This window comes from Numida meleagris, chromosome 2 (assembly GCF_002078875.1).
Source record: "Numida meleagris isolate 19003 breed g44 Domestic line chromosome 2, NumMel1.0, whole genome shotgun sequence".
Classification (NCBI taxonomy): Eukaryota; Metazoa; Chordata; class Aves; order Galliformes; family Numididae; genus Numida; species Numida meleagris.
Genome location: NC_034410.1, coordinates 125,483,897 through 125,509,030, shown reverse-complemented (window position 1 = coordinate 125,509,030; position 25,134 = coordinate 125,483,897). Strand labels below are relative to the sequence as shown.

At 44.7% G+C, this 25,134-nt stretch overlaps 2 long non-coding RNA genes across 2 annotated transcripts; one reads left to right on the top strand and one right to left on the bottom strand.

The window, feature by feature from the left end:
* LOC110393213 lies at nt 994-14,854 on the bottom strand. Its single transcript, XR_002434889.1, has 3 exons — nt 14,752-14,854; nt 2,176-2,599; nt 994-1,801 (listed from the first exon to the last, which is right to left on the bottom strand). It is a non-coding gene; the product is annotated as an uncharacterized LOC110393213 (long non-coding RNA).
* On the top strand, nt 14,899-17,725 carry LOC110393214. Its single transcript, XR_002434890.1, has 2 exons — nt 14,899-14,960; nt 15,983-17,725. It is a non-coding gene; the product is annotated as an uncharacterized LOC110393214 (long non-coding RNA).

The window sequence follows — 25,134 nt, the reverse complement described above, 5'->3', positions numbered from 1 at the left end:
AGATACCTCGTTACCCACCTGTCAAAGCACTTGTCCATGGTATGATGGCTGCTGCTTTGATTTCTCAATCTGCATTTTTAGACTTTCTCCTTATTACAGGCCAGGCACCAAAGTATGGAGATTCTTCTGGGGTGCTACAACACAACAGCTTTCAAGGATATTTGGTTTTGAACATTATTTTTGTGATGTCTCAGTTCTCAGAGGCCACAGGGCAGTGTGAGGAGCCAGGCATGACTCTTGTCCCCACTGGGGACTGCAGGGCAGCCCAAGCTCCCACCCGAAAGAGGCCTGGAGCCTCCTTCCTCCACAAGCCTTGAGCCCAGTTGGGGCATCCTCACTGCACAGGCTTGAAGCTTCACCATGTACTGATGGGAAGTGAGTCTTCTGGGAACAAAAGCCTTGGGTTTGAGTCCAGAAACATACTTGGAGTCCACCTCTTTATGCTGGTAGGCATTTTTACCTTGCACTTCAGCACACATTTGTCTTGATGCTCTCTGGGTCACTTCCTTGGCAATACCTGCTGGCAGCAGAAGTGTGGCTAGAGGCAAACTGATTCTTTGATGTCCCCACAAATGAATAAAAAAGTCATTTCAAACACAGTTGAGAAAGGCTTTTTAGGCTCCTGTGAACAGCCACCATTTAATGCTAGATGATTCCGGCTCCAGATTTTGCTCCTGAAAATATCTCCAAAATAAACATGTAGAATCCCATAAAATCAGTTAACTTGAATAAGAGAAAATGCAATTTTCTGTTCATAATAAATGATCTACCAAATGATGGAAATTCTATAACTAGTTCTTGTCTTATTTCTAAAATAAGAATTAGACCAAAGAAAAGAATGGAATGGCTTTTCTAACTCACAAAGCACAGGAATGGGTTTCTCCCTCCTTCATACACACATGGAGCTCCCCCAGGCGAGTGCAGCATCGGGAGGAGGAAGATCTCTCTCTTATGGATTTGGGTGCAACCCAACCCAGAAACGTTGCAGCCAGTCACAACATTGCCATTCACTTCAGCATGTGTAGGCGCTGACTTTTAGATATGTATTTTCCTTTAAAGTCCTTGCACACCAGTTAATTGTTTGTGTGTGTACATATGTGCATGTGGACCAGATGTAGAGAGTTGCGGACCCCAGAGAATTCACTGCTTTCAAAGGATGTGATGTAAAATTCTGTACACTAAATTTATTTCTTCCCATGCAACTGTGTACAATCAGTTCTAATAGGAACTAGACACTTCCTGCACGTCTGTTTTTTAATGGAATCTGCTAAGTTTTATAAGGGCCATATTTAGCTGTACATCCTCTCCACTGTTAACTGTATTATCCTTCTAAGGAAGCCATTAACTCTTCACTAAACACTCTTCCTATAGTGGTTTTACAATTCATGCATGGTGAAATGTGGATCTCTGTGGGCTAAGCAGCTCTTCCTAGTGAAAGAATAGGTGAGCACATAAGTAACAGGGATGAATGAGGAGAACCTCTAAAAATGCATGGCATGATCAGCAAGTAATTTCTGCTCATCTGCCTTCCAAAAGCTCCTAATGCAAACTTTGTATATTTAAACAACTTCCTTTTTTACAACAGGTCCTGAGACTATTGCTCATGCCTCCCAGAAATGATATTTTCAGTTCCATTTTCATTCTAGCTTGAAGGAGAGAGGTGGTTTGTGCATCTTGGCTACTTCCACATTTGCAGCTGAAGACGCTTTCTTCATTGCATCATTCTGGACGAGCTCCCACATTTCATCTCACACTGTTCTGCTCTGCCTTCCCTGTACAAAGTGGAACCAATGGCTTTCAGCTGAAACGATATATTTTAAGGTTAAGGAGAAATAAAATGAGGAAGATTGTAAGTGAAAACTCCATGGAGAAGTTCACAGTGCTTCCTTTTTATGAAAACAAACTATAGGCTGCCTCTGGCAAATATGAAGGTTTTATTAATGGGAATGTATGGTAAAGGTCTCAATCCTTGAACCTGGCACAGCTCTGTTCTGTAAAGCCTGCGTAGAGTTTACATGGGAGTTATAAATCAGAAAGAAGTAGCACTAAAATAAACAGCCTGTACTTCCTAATGGATAACGGTATTAAACTGAACTGCAGGTTTTTTTTTACCTCATCTGCACTTGAATAAGCAAATGTCAACAAATTAGAAACCGCATTCCAATCTGTGCTCACCTGCATCCACTTCCTTTGCAAAAGCCAAAAAATGGACAATTATTGCTTTCCAGTGTATGTGTTTTCTTCCTGTGGTTTGTGGTTCTTTCTTCCTCTAACTGAGACTTGTGGAAGTAGGCAGTAGGCTAGCAGGTGCCCGAGTAACTTCAGGATATCGATGTCAGAAGGTCTTCCAGCTCTGACCCTGCAGGACCCCGCAGCCACTGGAGGTGGATCCATGTCACAACTGTTATTGTGTTTGCACAGTCTAAGGCCTCACTCTCTTACACCACTCACACCCATGGGCTTGTCATCCCACAACAGCAGTAGACTGGTGTCAAAAATAAATGGCAGACATGACAAATCTTACAAGGAGAATAAATATTCTGCCTAGTTTTCTTGGGAATTTTGATGTTGATGCTCTTTTCTCCTTTCTGGTTCTGTCCTGGGGAAGGAGAGAATGAATGAGTAGGGTCAGACCCAGGTTTTGTGCAGTAGCAAAGAAGCATGAGGAAACAGTCTCAAGTTTTAATAAGGAAGATTTAGGTTGGACATCAGGAAGAATTTCTTCAATTCTTGAAGAAGTCAAACAATGGAATGGGCTGCCCATCCCTGGCGGTGTTTATGAGATACGTGGACATGGCACTAAGGGACATTGTTTAGTGATAGGGCTCAGTAGGTCAGGTCGACAGTTGGCTTTGGTGATCTTTAAGTTGTTTTCCAGCCTAGATGATTCCCGGATTCTATGATTCTGTGTAAATGCTGAGGTTACACATAAACAAGACCCAGTGTCCCAGCTGGCTGGGAGCCTGAATTTCAGGAGAGACAATGGGATGGCTGGGGAAAGTTGAAAATGTGTGTTCTGAAAACAGACCAGTAACAAGGGAAGATGTTCACATGTGTCTGATGTGGCTAAGGAAAAGAAGGAAGAAGAGAAACCTGTGCAAACATATACACTCTGAACAGCCCAGCAGGACTGAGTTTCACAGCCAGTTCTGCAGCCCAGGATCACCACTTTTCTCAGCTCATCCCAGGATGCCTGCAGCATTGTGACCCCAGCCTGATTTGTGATTGCTCTGCCCACCAGCAAGGCTGGGGGAGTGGAGAGGAGATGATGGGTCTTGTCTTCAGTCTGGCCAGAGGACACCTCATGCAGTCTCAGGCTCTCCGAAGCCGCAGGGCCACACCACATCCTTCTTCCTGAAACTGCAGATCCCAAGGGGGCTGATAACTAGGAAAATCCAGAATAAAATATGTAGAGGAACTTCTTATGGAGTTTTCCATTCATCTGCATTTCTATAAGGAGTGACCAGACTCTCAAGGTTGCTAGCCTAACATTTGGCATCCATTAAAAAAATTATTTTCAACATCTACATAAACAGGATCGTGTTTCCCCATCTCCTTTAGAGTGAAAAATTATAAAAAAAAAAACACGTGGGTGTATCCAAGAACCTAACACAGTGTGTGTTATGAGTGCTATGAGTGCTTGCAAAACTGTACATGTCCACTGCCTACAAAAACACTGCTATGCTCAAATGTTTGTAGGATTTGGACCTTTACAAAAGAAAACGAGATAAATTCATTGACCTCAATATGTCTTAGAACAAAGATTCCTGGAGGATTACTGTATAGACAATGAAAAGAAATTCTTCAGGTAATTATAGAAATTACTGGAAAAACTATCTTTTAAGAAAAAAAATGCTTGACATGATTTTTTTAGAAGTAGAACTTTTTTTTTTCTCAAAAATTCACATTCATTTTGTTTTGCTGGTTAGACCATACATCCCATTATGCATAAAGCATTCTCTAGGCATGTTCTGATTTGCTCAGGATGGCTGTTGTCCTTATGCTAGGGTTTCAGTGGGATTTTGGAGGCCCATTCTCATCAAACAAGGTCCTGCATAAACCCACCGAGATACGCATAGCCAACTAACTTTTGAGAGCAGGAATACACAGGTTATTATTATGCATTATAACATGGAAGGAGAAGGTACCATTTTGATTAAGGAGCAGTTGACCTCTATTACATGCAGAAATAGATAACAATTTGGAGTATGGGTCAGCAGGGAAATTGGACTTTTTGATGGAGAATTTCAGTCTAAAAACACAAAATCAAGTGCCTGGAGTAAAGGCAGACTCTTGCATCATTGAGCTAGTGAAACAATCTCTCAACAGATGCAGAGAATCAAGACTGCCTTGCCAGGGCTCCTCGATCAAATGCTTCTGACGAAACTCCTCAGCAGGATCTTAGGGAAACCAAAGACTTGGTCATAAGAGAGGAAGCAGAATATGACTTTTCAGTGGTGCCCAGTGCCTGGACAAGAGACTGTGGGCACAAACTGGAGCACAGGGGCTCCCTCTGAGCACCAGGCAGCACTGCTGTGCTGTGCGGTGCCGGAGCACTGGCACAGGTTGCCCAGAGGCTGTGGGGTCTCCTCCTTGAAGACCTTCACCCCCTGCTGGAGCAGGGGTGGGCCAGATATCTCAGAGGGCACTGCCAGTCTCAGCCATCCTGGGGTTCTATGAATTGCTGAGGAGAAAGTTCATGAGCAGACTCTGCAGTTTATGCTAGGATGTGTAGATCAACATGCTGTAAACAACGTGGAAGAGAAAGTAAGCAGAAGATGAGAACATCTTCTGATGACAGCACCCAGGGTAGTAAGGGCAACCTGCAAAGGGTGGCAGAAGGGCCTCAATAGACTGGATGACTATGTCAATAAAATGGGGGTAGAATTCAGCGTAGATAAATTCATAGCGATGAAAAAAGGAAGAAAAATCTTAATTTCACAAAAAAAAAGGGGGTTCTGAGCTACTCCTACTACTGAGGAACTATATGTTCTGTGGTTATGACAGATAGTTCTCTGAAAATTTCCACTCAGTTTTTGTTAGTGTGCAAAAAGTAAATTTGAACTCTTTTAGGGAATTACAAAACAGAAAGTACCACAGCAGAGCTCCATAGTTTGCCCAAATACCGTATCTTGACCATCTTGGCCATGACCCCTCATGACCAAGGGGAGCATCGGTGTAGAGGCAAGCAAAGGCGATGGCAGATGAGGCACAGCAGCCAAGCGGGGAGGAGGGGAGCAAGCAAGTGATTCCCTGTGTGGAAAGGAGATGCATGCATGGGGAAGGTTTAACAGGCATTTGGTACAATGTGGCGATACAGGGAGCCATGCTGAATCATGGAATCATAAAACCATTAAGGCTGGAAAAGACCACTAAGATCTTCTAGTCCAACCATCACCACCATGCCCACTAACCATGTCCCTCAGTGCCATGTCTAAGACCAGCATAAGGCAGCAGTGTCTGTGGGACTCCTGGCTGAGAAGCATATCGTTGCTGGAAGGACTCAGAGGAACCAAGCATGGTAATGAGGGGGAAATCCTGAAAGAATTTCTTCTTCTGGCTCAAGACATTTCTGTCTTGAAAGCAGCTGGAGGCTGAGAGTGAACTGAAGGTTAGCACCACGAGTGCCTGTCCTGTTCTTCATTTTCTGTAGACAATTGATGGAGATGGTAACACCACGCTGTTCATATAATTCTGCAAGGTGCTGTGAACCCAAAGATTTCAAAAAGGGCACTCAGAATTCCACAGGGTAGACTTGTAAAGTTCAACCTGATGAGGATTGATAAATTCTCCTCATCGTTTATCTCCTAGTGGCAATGTTGGTAGATCTAGGCTGCCAGTGGAGCATCACGTATATAACTACACTCTAAATAGATTTATTTCACTTTATCTTTCAATTAAATTCATGTATGTAAGCTACAAGAATAAACACTTCCTGGGAACTCAGAAGAGCTATGCCGGATGGGATGATATTCTTTGGTTTTGAATCAGATCTCACAGCCAGTGAGAAAGTATGATTAAGAAATACAAAAACATCTGGAAAACAGCTGATGATGATGTCCTCCCAAGGGACATAATCAAAATATCCTGAAAGAATATTTTTGTTGTGGAAGCAAGGCCAATATTGTGCACAGAGAGAAGAGTATTATTTCTTGGGAAATTAAAAAAAATGCCCTTGTCCATAGGGCTTTTTTTCTTCTCTCCATTAAAGTTTTTTTTTTAAAAAAAGGAAACAGTAATTCCTCCTTTTTCGGACAGTGAAAATAAATGCTTACTAATATCTCCATATTTAGACAAACCAGCATACTTAGGGGATATAGTCACTCATTTGGTATCAAGGGCTTCTTTGTTTGCAGAAGTAAAAATAGCTTTTGAACAGCCCTCGTGGACACTTCTGCGTTCAAGCGTAACGTGGCTGTAATACCAAATCACAAGTGATTCAAAATTCCTTCAAAATCAGCATCAAAAACCGGTTCTTTAAAAGCTGCTGAAGACACTGACTCTGGAGAGGTTCGCAGGGTTGAACATAGACACTGACCAAGTTCTCCTGGGTTCATCCCAGAACTGTGCTTCTGGGCTACGCAGCCGCTCAGGCCATGGTCAACAGCCTTCAGGCAAGACCACACTCATCAATGTTGCTTCTTAATTGGACAGAGAGATAGCTACACATCAAAACTCCTTTCCACAGAGAATGAGTGACCTGCCAGTGCTGTCTTTAAAGCCTAAACTCATTTCCTCCTGTCAGAGGCAGCCTTGCTCTCATTTGGCTGCTGAGGGATGTCTCCTGCTCGCGGCACAAGGTTTGGCTCTGCCTTTTGCAGCCTGGTGCTGAATGAAGATGGTGCAGGGCTGAGTGCATTGATCCTTCACGTGGCTTAGCCCAAAAAGGCGAGCAAGAACAGCCACTGCTTGAAGGCAATCTGGAGTCTTCAGCTGACCCTGTGCCACCTGACACACTTGTGACATTTCCCATTCACTGAGGCTCTTGTGCCTTGCTCTATCCCCACAGGGCATAGACGTCCCCTCCAAGTCCTGATCCCATTCAGTCCACCTTTTTCATCATTTGGCCACCTGCATTATCATCAAATCCTGCCCTGTCAAGGGGAGAAGCAATGCATGGAGAGCTCTGTCTGCTCAAGTTTTCCTCCAAGATCTCCTCTGTGAAAGTGGAGGTTTGATAATGACAGGTTGCAGTAAATCTCTCAGCTCAGGAATAGTACTGTATGGCTTAAGAACGAAGAAAATGAAAGCCCAATATCTTACCAGGGACCGGAGAGAAAATCAATCTAGGCAATTCCCAGACTATTTCTGTAACTCCTATAAAGTCAGGTTCCAGAAGGGTCTGCACAATTTAAAATACATTTTGCAGGGAAAAGTAATCACGACCATGGAGTTAATGGGAAAACAGGATAAAATGGTAGCTTTTTCTTTAATAAGGAGCTGATCGTGTGAACGATTGAATTTTTACAGATCATAGATCTCATCTATCTGGACATCAATGAACCAATTGATGGGAGAACAAAGGGAAATTATCCTTTGAAATGGGGAAGAGAGCATCTCGGTGAGGAAGGCAAAGAAGAAATAGATAATGAGCAAGTATTAATTGGGAATTAAGAGATTAGAGGGTAATTCTGGTAGAAAGGTCATACTGAGGAGTTGGGTTTTTTTGTATTTTGAGAAATGGTGTTGACACAAAACACAGAAGTGTCTTAAAACAGTTAGCTTTTCAGAACACTGTCAGATTGGACTGGGATATTTGATGGGGGAAACAGGGTGATTCTGAAGGCACAGGGAACGGATGGGAATTCAAGCACTTAGGGATCAGAAATGACTATTCCTACAATAAACTTGGAATTAAAAGTAATAGCAGATGGAAAAATTGCAGGTGTCTCAGTCATTGGCCGGCTGTAAGTCACCACCAGCACACTGTGATGAGCAATGAAGCACTGAAGCATTTCCAGTGGAAATGGGAATTGTTGATCCTATTTTCAAGGCACTGGTAATCCAGTGGTATGTGTTCTGTTCTAGCTGCCAACAGTCAGAAAGGATGAACCAAGGCTGGAAAAAGCACAGGGCAGGAGCAGTAGGACACATCTAGTGTGCTTGGTTCTGGAGGAGTACCATTGCAGGTCTCGGTGCACAGCACGACCTGATGGAGGCCTACCAGAGCAGGGCCTGGGCAATGCCTGGCAGCCCACTTCGAGCCTTCAAGGACACTGCAGCTCTGGAGCAGCTCCTAATCAGGGCAGTGGGGACAAAAAGAGCTGAAGAGTCTTGAGTTGGAGCTGAATCCATTTAAATAAAGGACTTCAGTTTGTTGTTGGACCACTCCTCACTGACCTGGGTGCCCCAGGCCCCTCAAGCTGTTGGCTCCATGTTTTCCTATTGGTGCAGAACGAGCTGTGTTCCCAGAGGACCATGGGCAGCATTGACCAGTCAATTTCTGGAGCATTCTGCAGAGCTACAGAAATGCAGCACCATTCTCAACTTTCATGATGGCATTTAGTCAATCCTTACTCACACTACTGCAGCAAAAGATTTCTTATTCCTGAACTTGAGTATTTTCTAGTTCTGTTCTATTCCTAGTGTCTTTTTCTCAACTTCTTTTACATTGCCAAGGAAGAAACCAATGAATCAAACGGCTTTAAAAAAAACAGTTTTTCAGCATGAGATTTTTCAAATATGTCTTGTGGGCAGCAGTTGCTATTACCAGCCTCTTGTGCCTGTTTCTGCGGGATTTGCTTTCCCCTCACGGCAGTATTAACACAACTCTGCCATTACCTGCAGTGTTTCTAAGGTGAGTCAAATAATTTCAGTGGGCTCTCAGAAGTGAGCATGCTTGGCTGCAGTTTCTGGCACACTGAAAGTGCCGCATCCAAATGCGTGGGGAGCAATTAGCTCCACAGTGTGAATTTAAGCTTGGTAACAAGGAAAGGGGAGTAAGAAAATGACAAGAAAGCAGGAGAGGTGCAATTCAAAATGTAGTGAAACACCAAGATCCTATGCTGTAAAACTTGGGGAGATATCTACCAGTGATACTGTGTGAGTCAGTGCTTCAGCCCCTCTGCAGGATCCACCTTCGTGTCCTTATGCAGCCGTGCTGAAGTCAGGGAAAACTCATGTAGTTCCATCTACTTGGATTTTTGGGATCTTTGCCCACGTTTCAAATAGTTGCTGGAATGTAATGGGAAACGTGATCACAAAGAGTCCGGTCTTGATAGATATTCTATTTAGTTAATAAGCCCATTTATTTAGACTTAGCAATTTCCTGTGGTCTACAATGTATTTCCAGAGAGGAAACTCAAGTGCTGCTGTATAACTGCTGTCTATAAGTACCACCGAAGAAAGAAAATATACAAACCACTTTAATTTAATTCACAATTTAGAAGCAATCGTGCTCCTTGGTAGTCATGCGTCTTTTACTCAGAGCTCTCCATGTACTTCTCCTTCCAGAAGGTCAATTTCTTTTGCTAAAATTATTGCTTCCTAGATGCTGATCTCGTGTCAGAAGAGCTGGTGACACCAGTAACTCTGCACCACCCTGCACACGTGTCTCTCCCCAGCCAGCAGCTTGCCAAAGGAGCCACACATGCCTCAGCTGAAGCTGCCTACCATGGGTCCATTCCCCAGTACCCTGTGTTTCAAACAGCCTACCTGAAAGAACTGGGTCACAGCCTGATCGGCCAAGCCAGGTGTAGGACTGATGGCTTCTTGATTTCCAGCCTTACACACCATGAGTTAAATTCCCATCTAGCAGCACAGTGACGTTTATTAAAAGCAATTGCAAAATCACTCTCAAAACTGTGCAGCATCCTGTCTCTGTCCAAAAACAATCCACTTATGAAGAAGAGCACCATCTCTCAACACTACAAAAATTAATATAAGAGGAAAATGAAGTGGGGCATGTTATGAATGGTTGCCAGCACCAAGCATCTCACGTTATTCCATGAGAGCCTCTCAGAGTACATCCCCATAAGACCGATTAAATCAGTTGTCAGTAATCTGACTAAAGATGGCCTATGGGGATGAGGTTAAACAGAGAAAGGAAAATCGTAGCAATAAAGGAAAGTGAATCCAGGATAGCACACATAAGAGCAAGCAGCAAGAAACCTGGCTCCCCTTTTCAGCACCATCAACTGTTCTTAAATTTCTATGCAATCACTGTGTGTGTCTGTGTCAGATAGATATAATCCAAGTGATTACAGAAGGTTCCAGCTGTTAATGCAGGGCCTCATGGGGGTAACCAAAAATGCTGGCTGTCCTGTGCAGCTTATTCCGGGCAAACCTACGCCCTCTAAAGCACCAGGTAGCTGGCACTAGGTGAGCCTGGGAAGGCAGCTGGAAAACACGCTCACAAAGATGTTACATTTAAGGGGCAGAAATTCTGACCAGCGATTTTGTGGTCAGATTTTATTCTAACATGTGAATTTATTGTTTACTCAGAAAACTGACAAATTAACAGTTTTTCCTATAACCACAGCAGTATTTGTACTGCCCAGGGTGCATACACCATAACTCCGAAGCCAAGTTATAACTTGCAGTTACAACTGAGACTTTGCTCAGTCCTTCACCGATGTAGATTTTGGAGTGAAACAATCTCCTGTCCTCCTTTTGGCTATGGGCCATGCATGGACTCCCACCCATGCATAGAAATTTTCAACCAACTGATGAGGAAAACATTGGATGGGCCAACCATGGGCGTTCCAACTTGGGTCAAGTCCAAATGCTCAAGGCTCCAGCCTTACTCACGAGGTCATGAGCAAAGATGATGCCTCATTCAGGTATGTTATTAACAGGGTAAGAGTGGTTTAGCCATCTAGACATTCCATCAGGCTCATGGGGATAGCGTCCAGCACAGTGAGTATTGCCCTCCTTGTTTACTGGCAGCATCAAGAAAAACGTGCTTGTCTGAGCTGGCTGGCACGGCTTGTGGCTTGGGATAAACAAGCACATATGTGCCCTACAAATCCTGAGGGCACAACTGCAGAAATATTGACAAACGGGTGGACTTTAATTTGTGCAGGCAAACTTTTATGCCATTGCATTGAGGGTGACTGTGTACTGTTCCTGCTTTTCCAGTTAGACTAAGGTCATTTCACTGGAAAGCGCATGTTTTCTCATGTGTAGGTTTTTTGGAGGGTTTTCTCTGAAGCATGAACTGGGAGTGACTTTTAACTTATTGCTAGGCTGGAAGCGTGCAAGGTATCCCAAAGGGAACTAACTCCATGGACAGAGATTCCAAAGGCTGCTAATGTGTGGCATTAGCAGTGATATGCCACGTCCCAAGGACGCTTCTCCTCACTCCACTCTTTGCCACCTCCTTTTCCTCCCAGGTGTAGGATTTGTGTTTAAGATAACTATCTGGCTCTGTGATTTAATGAGTTTGGCAGGGAAGAGAAAAATCCACGGAAAACTCTTATTCTTTTTAAAAGCAATTGCTGGAGGAAATAATTTCACAAACAAAAAATAATTTCCAACAAAACCTTGTCAGGAGGTGAACAACCCATCTAGCCTCAGTTTCAGGCTGATTTTTGGAGAAGTCACTCTCACTCAGTTCTAAAATCCTATTTAGAATCTGGTTCTGGGACTCCTAACACAATGAGCATCATGAAGGGAACATTTATTCTAGGGATGCTAGAGGATGTATATGGATACCAGGTTTTCAGACCATTGGTAATGCCCAGAATATTAAAAGAAAGCTCACTGTGTCCATTGAGTGCAACAGAAGAACTGGCAAGTGATTGCTACCAGCTTCCTCACACCTCGGTCTGAAATTACCTCTGCCCTGCACACTCCTGTTTGCTAATGCCTAGGGAGACATTACACGAGAAGAAAAAGTGTGAGATGAAAGCCTGTTTGTAAGATGTTAGCACGTATTGGCTCCAGAAGAGAAACTACAATGACAATTAGATTTTGCTGTTGACAACAGAGCAGCTAATCACTGAAGCTAAAATCAGATTACGCGAAATGAAAGTCTGTTGTCTAGCTGCAGCCGAGTTTCAGATGTTCTTAGTATAAGTGTACCAAGAGGAATTGCAATCCTGTTATCCAAACAAGAACTAAAAGCCCAAATCAAATACAAGAAGTATCAAACTGTTCCTTCCTTCTCCCCACTCCCTGCTCCCCCTCTGCCGTCCCACAGCTTGAGCCCCAGCTCCCACCACGTCCCAGTGCTCCACTGTTCTCAGTTCTGCCCTCAGGTCCCCGCAGCAACATCCACACCAACACACAGCACACACAGCTTCGACAACGATGTGGTTGGAAGCTGAAAAGTCTCAGTATTTAATTTGTTGGCCTCTCAAGCTTTCTTCCTCTTCCTGTTCACATGCTGGTTGCAGAATTGCACAAAAATTCAGCAACAAATCATACACTCTGCTGGATGCCCGAGCCACAGTTGGAGGCGGTGTACTATCACATTGGCAAACATTTTGGGTACTTGGTGTGCAAGTATTCAGCCAAAGTTTGCAGAAGGGTTTAACCAAAATGTCAAAGAAAGAATATCTGCATGTTGTAAATTTAATGATCGAGATAGATGTTATTTATTTAAATCTGAGAAAAAATCAAAGTAAACTCTTTAAAGAGATTGGTCATATATTTGAGGCTTGCAATGGGGTAGTAAAAATAGAAATTACGTACATAGGACCTATTGTGGTATAGGAACTTAACCTCAACATATTGATTGAGGCAGTTCTTGTCCCTGAATTAATATACGCCTACAAGTGAGTATTTGTTTTAAGGAAGTTAAATAGAAAGGCCATGAATAAATATAAAAGCTGAGATGAAATAGCCATCTGGACTACATTAAACCAAAATACGTAATTGAAGCAGAGGGAGCACGCATCCTTGATCCAGTCACGCACAATTGAAATGAAAGTAAATGGGCAATTCCTATTATCTAATCATCAGAGAAGACTTTGCAGCACATGCAAGTGAAGATGACTGCCGGAACTCTGTGGCATTGGGCCACCTCTGAGGCACAAGGACCCCGAGCATGCCAGCCTTAGATAGCCCCACGTTGCATGCTGCACCAGGGCCAGGACATCAGTGCCAGCCTGAGCTGGGCCTGTGTTGAACCTGTCGGTGGTGAGCCTCTGGAACAGGTTGCCCAGAGTTGGTATGGATGTCCCATCATTGCACCTGTTCAAAGCTGGGTTTGATGGGGTTTTCAGCACCCTGGTCTAGCAGCTGCTCATGGCAGAGGGGTTGGACTACATGATCTTAAGGTCCTTTACAACCCAAATCATTCTGTTATGCTATCAGTAAATTTTGTACTCAGCTGTTGATATCAACAGCTAGTTCCCAAATGAGATAAGAACTCATTAGAAGCTGCTTTCTAATGAGGAAGCACCGCTGTTTCCTCACCCTGATAATTTGCTGCCCATCCTCAAATCCAAGCCTGGAGTAGGTGCCCCTGTCTCCTGGCCCCTTGGTTTCCTGGTCAAAGACATCAGCCAGCCACAGCCATCAGTCAGGTCTGCTGACAGCCCCAGCCCTAGATCAGTAGTGTCATACTAGTAGAAATCCTGTGGGTAAAGTAAAGAACATCAGAAACTTTTCCCTGGTGTAGCTCATCTGGCTGACATCCACGTTACCAGGTTAGTATACCACCAAGATTTTCCAGCAGAGCTGTACCAATATCAGGAGAGGTTCTTTAAGTAGATAAATTACCCCCAGAGAGCCACTCTTAGGCTAGACATGTCCTCTGGCTTTCCACCTGTGCCCCTCACTTCTGTGGTGCTTGTGAGATTTGTGCCCAAGCCCTGACACTTGTCCTGGACATGCTTCGCTGCAATTAACCACAGGGACTGGACTGCTCAAGTCTTAAGGTACTGATATAGGACACTTAACACCCCTTGACGACCTCATTTCAAGCAGGACTCAATCAGCTAGAAGGTGCAATTCCACTGGTGTCACTGTAAGATCGCTGTGCTAAGGGACAATGACATTTGGGGGAACAAATAAAAGTGAGCACAGCATAGGGCCATGAGACACCTGCCCAGGGTGTGAGTAGATTGATGTTATGATGGGCAGCAAATTGCTTGGGTGAGGACACAGCAGTGCTCAGGAAAGCAGAGCTTGCTGAAAGCAATTTCTAAATTTTAGCTCATTCATCTGGCTGGAATTTCAGCTGGTTCAACCATGGTGAACCAAACGATCTCCTAGAAAAACCCTGTCTGGAGCAGAGAAGAAATATCATTGAATCCAAGCAAATCATTTTTCAAGATCCTGCTGTAAACTGCCAACTTCTGGAAAAGCTTTTCCATTTCTCCTGTGCTCCCCAGCACTGTGCCTGTGGTTTGGTCCCGTGTTGAACGTGATGAGTTTTGGAATGGGCAGAATGTAAAGTCAGCTCTTTTGTGCGAAAGGAAACAGGCTGGAGAATAGCCTTGAAACAGCTCTGTGGTCACCAGCATCATATTATCTAATTCATTTTCTTTGTTATTTTCTCAGTTCATAGAGCTAGAGAAATGATCTGCAAACATTCGTTATACTGTATATGCGCATTTTTCTGACATTACAGCGTAAAACATTCACATGGAGAGAGTATCCAAGCTCAAGCAGAAATTTCTTATAACACTTTGCCTGACCATATTATGCAGTCATTTCATAGTTCCCACAGAATGTAGTTGATAATTAAAAAAATAATAATACTTTTTTGAAATCCTTCACAAATTCTTCATGGAGTGACTTTCGGAGTCAGGCAGAGCCATTTCTACCTGCTCTGTTTGGCAGAGAAAGCTGGCTGATTACCTGAGCAGAGATGCCCCTGTGTGTCTGATAGGCCTTGTAGGGCTCCACAGACTGTATGGTTGTTGTTGTGGCACGCTGCTCCTGATGGGTGCTCCTTGGTGGGAACAATCCACATAGTGAAGTCATAGAATCATAGAATCACCAAGGCTGGAAAAGACCTCTAAGATCATCCAGTCCAACTGTCCACCTACCACAAGTATTTCCCTCAGGTAGGCAGGAAATCTAGTGGCTGGCAACCTTGCCTGTGGCAATGGGGTTGGAACTTGATGATCCTTGAGGTCCATTCCAGCCCAGGCCATTCTATGATTCTATTCTATGAAACTGTGTGCCCTTACATCCAGAGCTAAGAGATGCGAGGCAGGGAGGGCAGTTAAAATGTAACACTGCGCCCTTGGAAAACAGCTGGGAGCCCTGACAGTTCCCGTATTTGAATCCAGCCTCCAAGCTGGAAAAGGGCCCCAACAAGCCCTCTGTCACCAGCTGTATCCACCACCATCCTCTTCCTGCTCTCACTAGAGCGCATCTTCTCCCCTTTGCTCTCAGTAGTTTAGAAGAATTTTTTTGCTGTTTGCATTTCACTGCTGATATTAGAAGTAGCACAAGAGTTCAGAGGAAAAGAGGAAACCCCACATCCCAGGTGGTGCTGCTTCCCACCCAGCCCGACCACCCTCCTGCACTGTCCTCCTGCCAAGCAAAACTCCACGTCTCCAAGATGAACAGCGAGGGGAAAGATCGTACATGAGAAACGGTGAATTTTCAGAGCAAACATTGTGCTCGTATTTGTCAGGAACAAAAGGTGCAATCTGCAGCCATGTGCAGCTGAATTTAAATCAGTTTGAACAGCTGAGTTAACCTTTATCCCTGCCTGCCAGGAGGAGAATTAGCTTCCATGGAAAGCGTCAGTTGGGTTTCTCCAGCCGTGGTGCCCACACAACCCATAGCGGCTGGTTTTGGTAATAGGGGATTGTGAAAAGCACCAGCACTTGGAGAAAGCTCTTCCTTAGTGGAGCTTCATCATGGTTCCAAAGAGTCCAGAGCTGTCATCTGAAAACTAGGTCTGGGTGACCCAGCTGCTGCAGGAAGGGTGAAGTCAGAGGGCGAGGCAGATCCTTTGAATGATAAACACAGTTGCTACCTTTTGTCTCATTTCCTAGTCTGTTACTTAAGGTTCCTAGTTTCTTATCAGGAGATGTGGCTTAAAGTTCCTGTTGTACACTGAACTTTCACACAGGCATTTCTCTGGAGCTGCTGTCTTCGAGTGCCCTGATCTGGGCTTACCCAGTACTCAGAGTGACTCCGCCCATACCTGGGAGGAGCTGGCCCCATCCTCAGCAGACACAAGATCCTGTTTCTTTCCTGCAACCCTCGAGAGGCTTGGAGCACAACTCAACTGTCTTTGGAGTCTCCCAGCTCTACAACAGCTCCCTGCAGGGGTGCCCAAGGGCTCATCAGTTGGCTTGGAAACATCTGGGAGTCACATTCAGAGAAGATGCATGGAAGCACGAGATATTTCTGATGAAGCACAAACTCCTCACCTTTCTCACCGTTTGGTGAAGATCAGATGGAGGCTGGAGACACTCAAAGCATGCTGTAAGAGCAGATTAACTGATGTGGGCTCGCTAGCCGTCAAACAGGAATGACTTGTGGACAGAAAAGCAGGGGAACACCATATGCCTGGGATTTGTCCTCTTTCCACCCCTGTAGCATAGGCCAAGTCAAGTTTGAAGGCTCCATGTGCTTGTCTGTCTGTCAGCTGGGAAAAGGAGCAGCAGCCCAGCAGGGACAGCAATGCGGGAGGAGCAGGTCCCACCCATTGGAAGGATTCAGCTTTGGTAAAACCCTGCCAGCTTTGGGAACGTTATTGCAGACCAGCAACTGCCCACACTTTGTTGCAGTCTGGGTAAGGCCCTGGAACATCCAGTGGTCATTAGAAGTGTGTGGTACTCCAGGAGGGACGGGTCAGTCCTGAGTTCAGCACAGGAGCTGCTAGCAGGGTTTGCTCCTGAGACCCTGAGAAACACAGTAAATACAGGCACAGAAAAATGTTCCGTAGGACAGGAAAAATGTCACCTCACACACATGATTTCTATATTGAGCTGCACTTGTCAGGAGCCACGGAATCAACACTTGGCTAAGAAAGCAAAAGCCAGGTAGGGCTCATTTGCTGACAGGCTCAGTCTCCTGTGGCTGTTGAACTCGAGACCTACAGGGAAGTACAATCATTTATACTGTGCAAAAACCATCGTTTTTTATCTCTGTCAGAATACGAATGGGAATACAAACACATACAGACCCGGGGGTGTAGCTGAGATCAGCTGTCAAGACAGGAGAGGTGGGGAGGTTTCCTGGGGCACCCGGAGCAGAGCAGCCCCCAAACCTTCAAAGACAGCCCAGCAAGAGTAGTAGATCCCAGCAGCTGATATCTGTAGGCATTACTTATCATTTCAGGGGCGAGACATCTTGCACTGTAAAGGCTCACTTCCTCTACAACGCTCAGAAAACACCAGTACAATAATAAGGGATATTTCCCCTCTGCCCCAATGTCAGTCTTTATCTCCCAGCCTCCCATATGTCTTATCCAGACCATAAACACTGTGGGCTCTTCAGCGGAGTCCCTCATTCACAAACAACATCAGAACAATAAACAAACTGCAGACAGCTCCCCAAGGTCTGCTTTCCCATTGCAATTGGATTGTTAAGACACCTGACAAAAAAGAAGCAAAATGAATAGGCCTTACTCACAAGCAGTGATGCCTGCAGCTCATGGAGAGAGAGCTAATTGCAGTCTCTGTGCAAAAAAAACCAACAGCAACACAAGAAAAATAGTACCATTTGGGGTGATTTTATGCAGCTCTTAAGGACTATAGTTCTGACAAAAGATTAATTGCCAACACCTGTAGATGACACTACAAAGAGGACCCGAAATGCTGTATACTAGTATGTATGTTGGCTTAATAAACTATCATTTTTGTAAGCTTTTAATTGTAATCCCCACCTATTCCGCTGCATTACCTTATGCAACAACATTTTCTAAATAAAGCTCCAAGCTGAAAGACCCCACACTAGATAAATTAACTGAAGTAAATAAGGAAGCAGCTAACAGCAGCTAATTATATATCTGCCGGCAGCTTTGCTTTTAAGCACCTTAAAGGTGAACATTTTAATTACTTAATGTGTTCTATTGTTCTCGAATTAGATACGAGAAAAATAACATTGATCCAATCCTTTTTTAATTTTTATGCACCAGAGTTGGAAGGCAAGTGGCTTTGTAAGGGGATTACGTGTGTGCTCATCCTACTTAGCTATGATAAAGTTCTCTGCTTCCTAGAGAGACTGTTTAACCCTCTTCTAACATAACATCAGTAGGGAGCTCCTAAAGCTGGAAGCTTTGGGGAATATGAATTACACCTGGGGACAGTTCACAGAAGAAAGAAGGCTCTCCAGAGCATTTGGAAAACAGCAGCACACTGTGATGATTATGAAGGAAAAGAGATGGCTGGCTCAAACTAATGGAGCAATGTGGGACAAAGGCCGGGAGCCATCCCTTCCTTCCAGGCACGCCCAAGAGGCGCCGCTATTAGAGGGCTGGTGTAGCCACACGCCTGCTGTGCAGCTCCATCTGTGGTCAGCTGCAGCTCCAGAGAATGATTAAACCCTCTGAGATCTGCCTTGCTCTTCAAACATTACCCATTATTGACTGTCAAGGAAGCCCATGGCAACCTTGCACTTCTGTCAGTTGTATCAATGGGAGATGAACCTAAGCCTTCAGGTCCTGAGAGAGATAAGCAAAAAATAATTGAATCACAGAATCGTTAAGGCTGGAAAACTCTCTAAGATCATTAAATCCAACCACCAGGCCACCCCCACAGTGCCCACTAACCCATGTCCCTCAGTGCCGTATCTATACATTTCTTGAACAGCTCCAGGGACAGCAACTCCACCACCTCCCTGGCCATCCTGTGCCAGTGCCTCACTGCTCTTTCTGAGAAGAGATTTTTCCTAACACCCAACCTGAACTTCCCCTAGCACAATTCAAGGCCTTTGTGAATGGAACAGGAGATCAGAGGCTGAAACTGACCCACGCTTGGACACCACCGTCCTCTCTCACTCTCTGGAAGATACAGCCTCGTTCTTCATGTCAGATGGAAGGACAGAGATGAGCTGGGAACCCCCATCAGAAACAAAAGCAGCAATTTTTATTCCTTTTTACTTCAAAATGGGTGGCATTCTCATGTCAAGTATGAAATGATGAGAGTCTTTGATGAGAGCAAGAAGAAAATGCACCAGTGCAAGCAGGGAGGGTTAACCTAGGAGGAATATAGGGCTGTTGGGCTGTGTAGGCCAAGGCCCAACTGGAACTGGACTTTGCAAGGGGCACAAAGAAGAATAAAGGCTTCTATAGGTACATCAACTGGAAAAGGAAAGTCCAGGAAGGTGTGCCCTCCCTAGTGAGCCACACAGGTGGGCTAGTAACAATGGGCAAAGAGAAGGCTGAGGTATTCAGCAACTTCTTTCCCTCAGCCTTCACCAGCAACTGCTCTACACACAGCCCTCGGGTAGACGGTTCAGAAGGTGGGAACTGGGGGAGCATTGCCCCTTCCACTGTAAGTGAAGATCAGGTTTGTGACTGCCTGTGGAGCTGAAGATCCATAAATCTATGGGCCCCGATGAGATGCATCCCAGAGTCCTGAGGGAATTGGCTGACATAGCTGCCAAGCCACTCTCAATGATATTTGAAAAGTCATAGCAGTCAGATGAAGTCCCTGGTGATTGGAAAAAAGGCAATATAGCACCCATTTTAAGAAGGGTTATAAAGGATGACCCAGGGAGCTACCGACCTGTTAGCCTCACCTCTGTGCCAGGGAAGAGCGTGGAACAGATCCTTGGGAATATATGCTAAGGTACAAGGAAAACAGGGAGGTGATATGGGATAACCAGCACAGCTTCATCCAGGAGCAGGTCCTACCTGACCTACCCTGTGGCTTTTTATGATGATGTAACCATGTCAGTGGACAGGAAAGAGCCACCAGTGTCATCTATCTGGACTTCAGTAGGGCCTTTGACACGGCTCCCGCAACATTCTTCTCTCCAAATTGGAAAGATGTGGATTCAACAGGTAGACTGATGGATGAGGAACTGGTTGTGAGATTGTACCCAGAGAGTGGTGGTCAATGGCTCAGTGTCTGGATGGAGATTGGTGACAAGTGGTGTCCCTCAAGGGTCAGTACTGGGACCGGTGCTCTTTAGCATCTTCATCAATGACATCAACAGGGGGATTGAGAGCACCCTCTGCACAAAAAAGTTTTTCTTGTTTTAACCAAACAAGGAGAGCAGGACGATGGGAAGGTGATCAGCCACTCAGCAATTTTAATAAACGCAAAACCAAAAACTTGAGGGCCTTAAAATCTGGGCATTCGTGGCAGGACTGTGCCAAACCATTAACTGATACAAACTGCAATCTCCTCATGCCGGTGTAAGCATGCAGTGCATGCCTGGCACGCAAGCCCACAGCAAACACATTTCTCCACAACAATGTGGAGATGCTCATTAAATAGAAGTTTAAATATATGCAGGGGCCAGGCTGCTATCTTACTTTGGCATTGGGCTTTGCAGATATCAAGGTCTCCAGAGAGGGAACTGATGGTTCAGTGCTGGTGCTCCAGGTGAGGTATAGCAGTATATTTTTGAGTCAGCAGTTGCTTGGCAATACTGTGGTTACTTGGCATGGAGTCCTGCCCCTTGCACACAGGCAGGGGCATGCAAGGAGCATCCATAGCCACCTCCATAACAGAGCCCGTGCCTCAGTGACAAACACTAACACTTGAAATATGCACTGCTGAGATGCAGGATTGTGCCATCAGCTGATTGCTGCAGCCTTCCTCGGAAATTTTCTCTGGAAATTTGCTGGAAGGAGATAGTTGGACACACAAGAAGCAAGCGATGATCATTATGGAGGCCCACAGCAGGTACAATTTTGCAGAAAGGAAGCTGCGAGACAAAAGTGATCGTAGCTCAGGACAAATGGACACACCTGAGAGAAGGGAAAGGTGACATAATCTCACACCCAGATGTGGGCACCTCTGCATATGCCCCAACAAGCAGAGAGGAGCCAATGAGATCAAAACACAGCTTACATGTTATTTATTTTAGGACAGTCCAGCTGCATTTTTTTTTCACGTATGCGGGGGCTAACAATGAGGTTTAGTCTTCCCGAGGGCAAAGATTTCCCCCTGAAACTGGCTACAACTCAAAACCAGCATGAGAACCTCGCTCCAAGCCTCTGTGTGATGCCTGTTCTGCAGGCCTGATCCAACCAATATCACCTGTACCGGTGAGGAACACAAACTGCTTGCCTGTTTTGTTGCTTGGAAAGCCAAATATATGTGACCACAAGAATTGGTCAGAAGAACACAGAGCTGGTAGGAAGCACCGTGCTCCAGCATGCCTTCGCACAGCAACAGCACAAATCTCAGAGCAGCCAGAGAGCAATGACTGCACTCTAACAAAATCTGCTGTCTGAAGCTCTACTTTGCCCCGCACATGTTTACCTACCTTCAGTAAACATGAGTTTTAAATCAACAGTCGAGATATTGGTCATGAAAGCTCGTTGGAAAAGGTGAGTAAATTGAAGGAAGCCAGGAAAACAAACCAAACTCCAGAATATATAAATAGGGGTGGGAGTAGCATCACCTCACTTCTGTTTCCTTTTTATATAGCACAGTATGTTTTCATTTTTAGGGATTAAGAAATGTGGATAACATTCTTGGATTTACTACAGAAACACTTTTTTTTTTTTAGGAAGTCCCATGATAATTTTGTGGTTACAGCATGGGAACCAAAGATCTGGAATCTTACTCTAGTCTTTGTCTTCAGCTTCCTGAGGAAACGTAGACAAGGCCCTTACCCTTTGTCCTCATTTCTAATCTTTCACACAAACTTGCTGACCACCCCATCAACGGTGCCATGTTCTATGCATTGTTTGAAAGAAAATGCTTCAATATTGAAGTGGTGCAAGAAGAAAAGCATACAGCACGAGAGATCATCACTGCCAATCACGTTATCCTGACTGCAAAAAGCAGTGGGCCTGAACGAATGACACGTGCTGCCTAAACGTGAAGCCAAGAAGAACGCTTCCATCTGAGAGATATTCTGGGCTCTTTAGAGAACAGCACCAGGAAGTTGCAGTTCAGCTCTACATAATGCGTCTGGCTTCTCCTCCCCAGTCTCAGTCCTGATATTTCAAGTGCATCCGAAATGTGGGCAAATGGAACGTGCAGATCTAGATTTGTGATCCAGATACAGCAAAGTCAGCTAACGTGCAGGATTGAGAATATTTAATAGATACTACGCTTCACTTTTCGTTACGTACTGCTCTTGCAGCACAGGACGGAAAGAAAAAACAACTGAATCCCTCCAGTAATTCAATAAAAGGTCCTACTTTTCTTCCAGATTATTTGTTTAATTAATGGAACTAAGTTTCTTTTTGTGGTGCTCTTCTCTGCCTTCTTCTTCCCGTCCATTGAGAGTTTTGTGAAAGCAAGTACTGAAGTCAGGCCACAGCAAAGCTACCCCAGGTTACTGCTGGTGGTGATGCCGTACAGAGCACGATTCAGAACAGCAAGGACACCGTGCTTCCTCCTGCATGGAACGAGGGCTGGAATTTTTCCTCTCTGACCATATGCAAGTTACATGATCTGGACTTCATTTTTCAGCGAGCCCCCAGGAACACCTCAGTGCAGCTCACAGTCACAGTAATTGGTACAAGTCAGGTGTCCTGCTGAGGTTTGGAACTGAAAGGATTTTCCAAACCTTTAAAAAAAAAAAATGCTTATTGATGACAGGCTTTTATAAGAAACAAGGGAAATCCTTCCATAAGGTATGACGTTCTGAACACCCACCGAACCATTCCAAATTCTGAGCCACATAACGAGATGAAGCACTATGAATCTGCACACAGTGGCTTCCTTTTCCCAAAGCGCGGGGATGAGGGATAGGCTCATCTGAGCACACAGATGAGCTCGTGGCTGTGGTGCAATGGGCTGAATTGCAGGCAAGCATGCAGCACCAGAGCCTGTGGGCTGGTGCAGCAGTGTTCCTGGGGGCAAAGATCAAACAGCGGTCGCCCTGCCCTGACCCACAGCCTTGCACAAAGGGCAGCGAGCACAGGAGGAGCCAGAGGAACCCTGCCCACAGCTTCAGCCCAGAGACCTTGTGGAGGAGCAGCGCTTCCTTCAAACTGGGAAGGTACAAATTGGTAGCGACCAAAATAGCAGTCTTTCTCTTGCTTGTTCTCTAAAGACTAGAGCTATCATTTCATGCTTTAATTAAAAGCCTCCTCAAAGCTACTCATTTGACTTTATTTTGCTTCGGTTGTCCCGGGGCAAGTTTGACAACATGGGCACTTTGCAGGCCCACGTGTATGGCACACGTAATTAAAGTTAACAGAAGTTACAAAGCCTTTAAAACTGAGCCAGGGTGGCTAAAGTTAGCGGCCCAAAATTAGAAGCAACATCTGAAAATCCGAATACATTTGTGCGCCTGTGTTACAGCACCCTCTAGAGGCTGCGATGCAGATTAACGCCCGTTGTCCCGCACATCGTTAGGATGCTCTCCTGCGCGCAGACACACAGTAAGCAGCCATTGCCACAGAGACTGCACTCCATCAGGCCCTGAGCATTTCGATGCGATGTATCTACCAGGTGAACTCTACGTATATATGTACATACTCACAGGCATCTAGTGCTTTTTTTTTTTTTTTAAAGAAAGAACTATCAAGGTACTGAATCCGAGGGTACAATTGCAGAACGTATTTTGGATCGCACCCATAGGAATGCTACTGCTGTAAATTCCCCTACTCAAAAAAAAAAAAAAGAAAGAAAGAAAACCATTAAATAAGCTATCCAGTTATTCTATGATCATCTGCAAGCAGAGAGCCGCAAAAACTATGAAAATTAAACCCATGTGTACGCTCAGTATAGTCTGGCACTTACATTGTTGCTGATTATAGGAATTCAATGTTTACACTTTACATTCTTTCCCAGACTTTTTTTCTTCCCTGAATTGAAGTAAAAGCTCACTTGGCCTCACCACAAAATAAATTAGACCACTGAGGGCAGCAGGATTGCATCCTTGTGAGACAAGCAAAGTCCAAACATGAGACAGCAATTCTGGTCTGAGAGATGATGGAATCAAAAGAAGATATAATCTAAATTAAAGATGTAAGAAGGAGCTGGAAATAAAATTTGCTACCAAACATTTTGAAAGCCTTTCAACATAACCACGCCTTGGACTCATCTTTAAGTATGAAGATACTCAGGATGTTTTGCTGAGAAGCTGCTTATAGGATCATAGAATTCTTAGAGTTGGAAGGGACCTTTAAAGATCATCTGGTCCAATCACCACCCTCACTGTAAGACTTTTTCCTCATATCCAGCCCAAATGTACCCTCTTTAAGCTTGAAATCATTTCCCCTTGTTCTGTCACCAATGTGCATTGTCCAAGGCAAAAAATCTGAAATCCTTTGGAAAACATAAAAAAAAACCAACCCAACAAGTACTGGAAAGTCTTCCAGTCCTAAATGGGTCTCTAGAGGTGGTTTACGCATGGGATCCTCCCATACGGGCAGGTTATCGCCCTGATAGGAACCATATCAAACACGAGGAGCTAATTCAAACCTGAAAGCTGATTATCTTCATGCTTTCACTGGTAAGTCCTGCTGGACCCAGATGGGTTGAGAAGCGTGAAAGGCATACTAGTAACTCCAAAAGGAGCTGGGAGCAGGCAGAACCGGTGCCAAGTAAAACCTGACCTGGTTATAGTCCCAGGCTGATTCTGCCTAGAGACCACGTGGATGGCTCACAGCAGGTATACTCTACCTACTGCCTCTGTGCCAGGATAGTCCTCACTAGGGATTCCTTCTCAAATCTTCCTCCACACAAACACAGCTTATGCTTCTAAACATCAGCTGGTTTGAGTCAAAGACATCTGGAACAGGTTGCCCACAGGGATTGTGGAGTCTCTCTGGAGATACTCAAAACCTGCCTGGACGCTCTCCTATGCAACCTGAAGTATGGAACCTGCCTTAGCAAGGGAGGTTGGACTGTCTGACCCTACTAACAGTCCCTTCCAACTCCTACAGTACTGTGATTCTTGAGACCATCTTGCAACTCAATTCTCCCATCCAGAGGTAAAACAAATTCCAAAAGAGTAACTAAATGTAAGACAAGACTTACCCTGTAAACTGTAGAAGCTTCAGAAGGCATACAACCGCTCATATTATCAGATCTGCTGTGTGGAAATAATAAATTACAGCAAAATCTTAGTGTCCGCAGTAGGCTGCTGAGGAACTGCTATAGTTGTCAGCGTGGAATTGCACACAGTAAA